This window comes from Scardinius erythrophthalmus (genome assembly GCF_964197995.2).
Source record: "Scardinius erythrophthalmus genome assembly, chromosome: 7".
In the NCBI taxonomy this organism is placed as follows: Eukaryota; Metazoa; Chordata; class Actinopteri; order Cypriniformes; family Leuciscidae; genus Scardinius; species Scardinius erythrophthalmus.
In genome coordinates this window covers 16,502,143-16,508,825 of record NC_138227.1, presented here as the reverse complement: position 1 = coordinate 16,508,825, position 6,683 = coordinate 16,502,143, and positions in this window count along the sequence as shown.

The following is a 6,683-nucleotide window of genomic DNA, read 5'->3' as shown; positions in this document are numbered from 1 at the left end:
TGCTATAGTTCGTCAAGCTGGATGATGGATGACTTCTTAGAATTGGCAGAATTTCACAGTAAATAAAACTATAGCATTTGAAGGAATGTTAAGATTAACAAAATTCCACATAATTGATAATAGCGTGACAGTAGGATTTACAGTATTTAGCAGGGTTAACCAGGTTTTATGACAAATTCCATGCATTACTGCCTGATGGGGCGTTCACAATGACAGCGATTTAAATGTTGGAGGCCATCAACCCACTGTACTGTATAGTATGCATTCCTACGTGACTGCAATCCAACAGTGAGCTGTGTGCATTCCCTTTAGAAGTAGTATGAAGGCCTTGTTTTGTTTGAACATTCTATTTATCAAAGAATCCTGGGGGGAAATGTAACACAGTTTCCACAAAAATATTAAGCAGCAAACTGGTGATTGTTTTCAATATTGATCTTAATAATAACTGGATCTTGACCACCAAATCAGCATATTAGAACGATTTCTGGAGTAATGACTTGAAAATTCAACATGCAGGAATAATGAAATATATTAAAATAGAAAACAGTTTTAAATGTTTATAATTTTTCACAATGTTACAGTTTTTGGTAACACTGTGCAATAAGGTCTCAGTTGTTAACATAATGCATTGGCTAACATAAAATAACAATGAGCAATATTTTCAAAGCCTTTATAAATCTTTACAGGTAGGCTATGCAGTTTGCTTTATAAACACATTTTGTTATAGGCTACTGGTAGAAACTCTCTTCACATTCTGATCAATAATAAAGTGGCCAAAATATTAAAACATGTACATTATATTCTTTGGAAGTCACAGGATCAAAAAATGTTCGTCCAGTCATTGCATTCGGGTCCGAATGGATTTATGCATTTGCATACCTCCATGCACCTTGCCCGCGCAGATATCACACATCATCAGCGCGTTCTGTAAAGTTGTAGACAGACAGTCACCGAGCGCCACACAACACAGCAGCCGCCTTTTACAGTTCCTCCTGTCCTGAACCAATACAACGAGCCTGCATTCACGCCATGTCATAACCGTAATCACGTGAAGGCAACCTGTGACATTCTACCTGGAACTGTTCATGTCCACTGATGATTTATGTGTTTCTCTGGCAACAGTATCAACAAGCTCTGTATGTTGTTTACGTTCATTATTATTATTGTAATACATGTGCTTCGAGACATGAGCAGTGGTTAAACTGGCTTTTGTAGTGAGGGGGAGCCCTTATCGCATCGTAAAATGACTTAATGTGTTGATTATATAATATACATATATAATTACACATTTATATTACACTGTAATGAAAGTATAATTACACAATGTATTACATTGTAATAAAGGTATAATAACTAGGGCTGTCAATCGATTAAAAAATTTAATCGCGATTAATCGCTTGACTGTCATGAGTTAACTCGCGATTAATCGCAATTCATCGCACATTTTTTATTTGTTCTAAATGTACCTTAAATTAAAACTTTTCAAGTTTGTAATACTCTAAATCAACATGGGCATGGATAAATATGGATGTTTTATGCAAATGTATGTTTATTATTGAAACCATAGTCAACATAGAGCATGAAGACAAGACATGTTTCAAAGGTCATAGATGTTTTTCAAAGAACTTGTTCATGTCTATTAGACACATGTAGAAAGAACAAAGAAACAACGGAATGAATATGAAATAGTGACTGAAATGCGACCCAATAAACATAATCAGAGAGAGAGAGAGAGAGAGAGAGAGAGAGAGAGAGAGAGAGAGAGAGAGAGAGAGAGGTGCACGCGATAAGTACACAATGTATTATTACACTGTAATAGAGCTATAATTACACAATGCATTATTACACTGAAATAAATGTATTTAAAACACTGTAATAAAGTTATACTTGCACAATGTATTATTACATTGTAATAAAGGTATAATAACACAATGTATTATTGCACTGTTATAAAGGTATAACAACACAATGTATTATTACATTATAATAAAGGTAATTTCAAGGTATAATAACAGTGTATTATTACATTGTAATACAAATATAATTTCACAATGTATTATTACACTGTAATAAAGGTATAATTACACATGTATTATTATACTGTAATGAAGGTATAATTACCCATGTATTATTACATTGTAAAAAAGGGATAATTTCACAATGTATTATTACACTATAATAAAGGTTTAATTTCACAATGTATTATTGCACTGTAATAAAGGTATAATAACACAATGTATTATTACATTGTAATAAAGGTATTTAAAACCCAATACCCAAACCTTAAATTATTAAAATAATTTAACTCGCGTTCATGTTTGAATGCCTTCTGTTTGTGATGCAAAAGACTATGCGCGCTAACCGCGCTACCATAGTAAACATAAACGCTTGAAGATACGCATAGTAAAAAAAAACAGTGAATGCTTGAAGAAATCAGACCAATCATAAAGGCTATCACAGTCATGTTTTTATTTTATCTGTCAGCTAAGTTACGTCTCGTCTCTTTATACCGGACTATCATAAAATAAAGCAACTTTTTTTCGGGAGCTTCCTCTGTTTCTCTGACTGAAAATATCTCTATGGGAGTCGAGAGAGTGATAAAGCTCCTCAGTTCGTATTTTTGGTGGCATATATCTGAAGAAATTATCTTTCTTTCTAAATGTGATGTAAATATGTCCTAATAACGTTACCAGATAAACAGAAACAGACGCGACTGAAGAAGTAAGTGTGTCCTCTTTCTTTTGTGAAATAAGTTAGACCTAACAGTAATTTATTTCTGAGTGACTAATGTGCAATTTTGACATAAATTAATTCATTATGATCAATGTATCACTTTTTATTGTAAACCTGTAGTATCGATGCTTGGGTTTTAAATAACGTTATTCAAGTAAACAAAAAAAATCAAACGGCCGCTTTTATCATGTTTGTTTTCAACGCTGTTTCCAGTGATTTCTGATTATTTTTTTCTGATAAAACTTCCATTTGTTGGTGAAATGATGGGTTAGTGTGACGTTGTTCCAGAGAGGCGTGTTTTAGTGAAGCGCTGTGGAGCTTCTGGCCTGACAGTGGAAACGCAGGCCCGTGCTATTAGCCCGAGGCTATTAGCCCAGCACGGCCCATTTAAAGCCCTGGCTCGCACTGGCCCGACAGTGGAAACGCGGCTATTGTAATAAAGGTATAATTTCACAATGTATTATTACACTGTAATAAAGGTATAATTACACATTTATTATTACATTGTAATAAAGTTATAATTTCACAATGTATTATTACACTGTTATAAAGGTATTATAGCACAATGCATTATTACACTGTAATAAACATATAATTTCACAATGTATTATATTTTAATAAAGGTATAATTTCACAATCATTATTACACTGTAATAAATGTATAATAACACAATGTATTATTACATTGTAATAAATGTATAATAACACAATCTATTATTATACTGTAATAAAGGTATAATTACACAATGTATTATTACACTGTAAAAAAGGTATAATAACACAGTGTATTATTACATTGTAATAAAGGTATAATAACACAATGTATTATTATTAGGGCTGGGGGAATGAACGTGTTAATCTTTGCGATTAATTTGAAATGTTAATTTCTATAGACAGGAATAATATTTATTGAATTTATACCCAAATGCGTCGATGTAATCATTATGAGCGCTTAGATACTCTGATACTGTTTTCAATTCATACCAATAGCCTGAGGGCGCTATTATGCACAATAATAGTCCATATTATGGAACATGAAGAAGAGCCATGATCATGTGACATTCCAGGACGTCACTGATACACACAAAGCTAACAAGAGATCGTTGTAACATGCAGATACAGACGTTTTGAAGACAATAAACATGTTTGCAATGATATTTGAGTTACCTGTGTTTTTCAAGCCATGCCAGGTATTTCCATAATAATACACTGTAAAAAGTGAATAGTTGGATCAACTTAAACAAATTACTTCAATTGGTAACACCTAAATAAATTAAGTTTTCTCAACTTAAATTATCGTGGAAAAACGTGATAATTTAAGTTGAGAAAACTTAATTTATTTAGGTGTTACCAATTGAAGTAATTTTTTTAAGTTGATCCAACTATTCACTTTTTACAGTGTAGATTATATTTATAATGTAATGCTAATCTATATAGACTATCATTGTGCAGAATCCTATACCAATAGTATATTTTCTGTCTGATTTTTTTTTATCTGAAGCCAAATTAGATCACAGAAGATTATTTAAAATACTCACTTGCGTTATAAAGTAAGTTTGGAGCACAAACATGGTTTTAATCTCATAAATTGTCGTGTATTGATGGTGTGCTAAGCTAACATGCTAGCTAGCCCTAGGTGCACCTGCCACCTAAAAGTTATACTTTTATGATTTTTTGAATGCTTACTGAAATGTTTCTTTATTCAAGAAATGCATTTGATACAATGCATGAACAATGTTTAAAATGTGAGGTGAACTTTGAGAAAAGAAATTAGGGACTGAAACCCTATGAATAGCCTGTGAATAGCCAGTCGTTAGTAACTATAATGCAGACAAAAGAAATGCATATTTAGAGCCATAACCAGGCTGGAGAGGTGTGAATGTGTGCAAGGGGAGACTGAGACTGAATGGGGCTTGTCTGCACCACAAAACAATAGAGACAATATACTGGATAGATGCTTAGAAGATGGCAATAAACATCAGTTGCATTTTAGAGTCAAATCAAAATAAAGTAATTTGACATGGTCTTGAAAAACATTTAACTAAATACAGAGTTTTGGACTTATTATCTTCAGGTGTCTTCATACCTTAAAGGTATAATTACACAATGTATTATTACATTGTAATAAAGATATAATAACACAATGTATTATTACATTGTAATAAATATATAATAACACAATGTATTATTACACTGTAATAAAGGTATAATTTCACAATGTATTATTACACTGTAATAAACATATAATTTCACATTTATTATTGCACTGTTATAAAGGTATAATTTCAGATTGTATTACATTGTCATAAAGGTATAATAGCACAATGGATTATTACATTGTAATAAACGTATAATTTCACAATGTATTATTACACTGTAATAAAGGTATAATAACACAATGTATTATTACACTGTAATAAAGGTATAATAACAATGTATTATTACATTGTAATAAAGGTATAATAACACAATGTATTATTACACTGTAATAAAGGTATAATAAAACAATGTATTATTACACTGTAATAAAGGTATAATAACACAATGTATTATTACATTGTAATAAAGGTATAATAACACAATGTATTATACTACTGTAATAAAGGTATAATAACACAATGTATTATTACACTGTAATAAAGGTATAATAACACAATGTATTATTACACCGTAATAAATGTGTAATAACACAATGTATTATTACACTGTAATAAAGGTATAATAACACAATGTATTATTATACTGTAATAAAGGTATAATAACACAATGTATTATTATACTGTAATAAATGTGTAATAACACAATGTATTATTACACTGTAATAAAGGTATAATAACACAATGTATTATTACACCGTAATAAATGTGTAATAACACAATGTATTATTACACTGTAATAAAGGTATAATAACACAATGTATTATTATTAGGGGTGGGAAAAAAAATCGATAGTGCAATATATTGTTGTGCTCTCTGTCGCAATAAATAATCGATACGCTAACGCCCAATATCGATATTTTATTACAACACAAAATGATTAATTTACCCGTTGTCAGTGTCACTGTCACTACCCAATATCTACCATTCTGTTTGCGGGGGGGCGCTGTTCGAGTAAATAGGGGTAAAGTGGCGCAAACAGCGGCCGGTGAAGAACACAAGTTAACTAACAACAACAGAGAATTGCAGAAAAAAAGAGAAGCAAGAAGAATGGCGGAAAACAATAAACAAGTAATAAAAACTCGGTGAGTGTTTTAGCACAATTTTCTCACCTCATGGGATCACAACACTAAGAGATAGTAAATCTTTTCCTGGATTTTTTTTTGTGCGTTCCCGAGATTAGACCTTCCTTAACATAATGCCGAAAACCCGAAGTCTCTAGGTGGTCTGGTTGAGGAGTAGATAGAAGTGCAAGATTGGTGCGCACAGACAGAACAGAAATCATGAGTTAACAATCGCAATTTTGTCCGGTGGAAAATTGCGCTAAAAACTAATCAAAGACCCACCCGCTAGTTTCCACTCTAAAGGGTTTTACGAGACAGTCGACGGAAAGGCACTGGATAAAGACTATGCAATCTGCAAGAACTGCTTTGCAAAGATAAAATATAACAACAACACTACGAATCTGCAAATGCACCTCGTTCGCTACTGACGTTTCAGTATTATGGTTTACACATGTTAATGTTCATGTTGTTTTGTAATGTTCATGCACTTTTATCTGTCTAGATGTACAGTGTTTACATTTAAGACCAGGAGGCAGTGAGTTATTATGCAAATGCATATTTCTTTGCACAATGTTGGAAATGTTGGCATTAATAAATGCATAAAATTTCCTTATTTCCTTATTCCTTCTTTTTCTTTTCAGTCACATATATCGTGATATATCGTTGATGAAATTTCTTCCAATATATTGAATATCGTAGATATTGCGAATCGTGATATTATCATATCGTG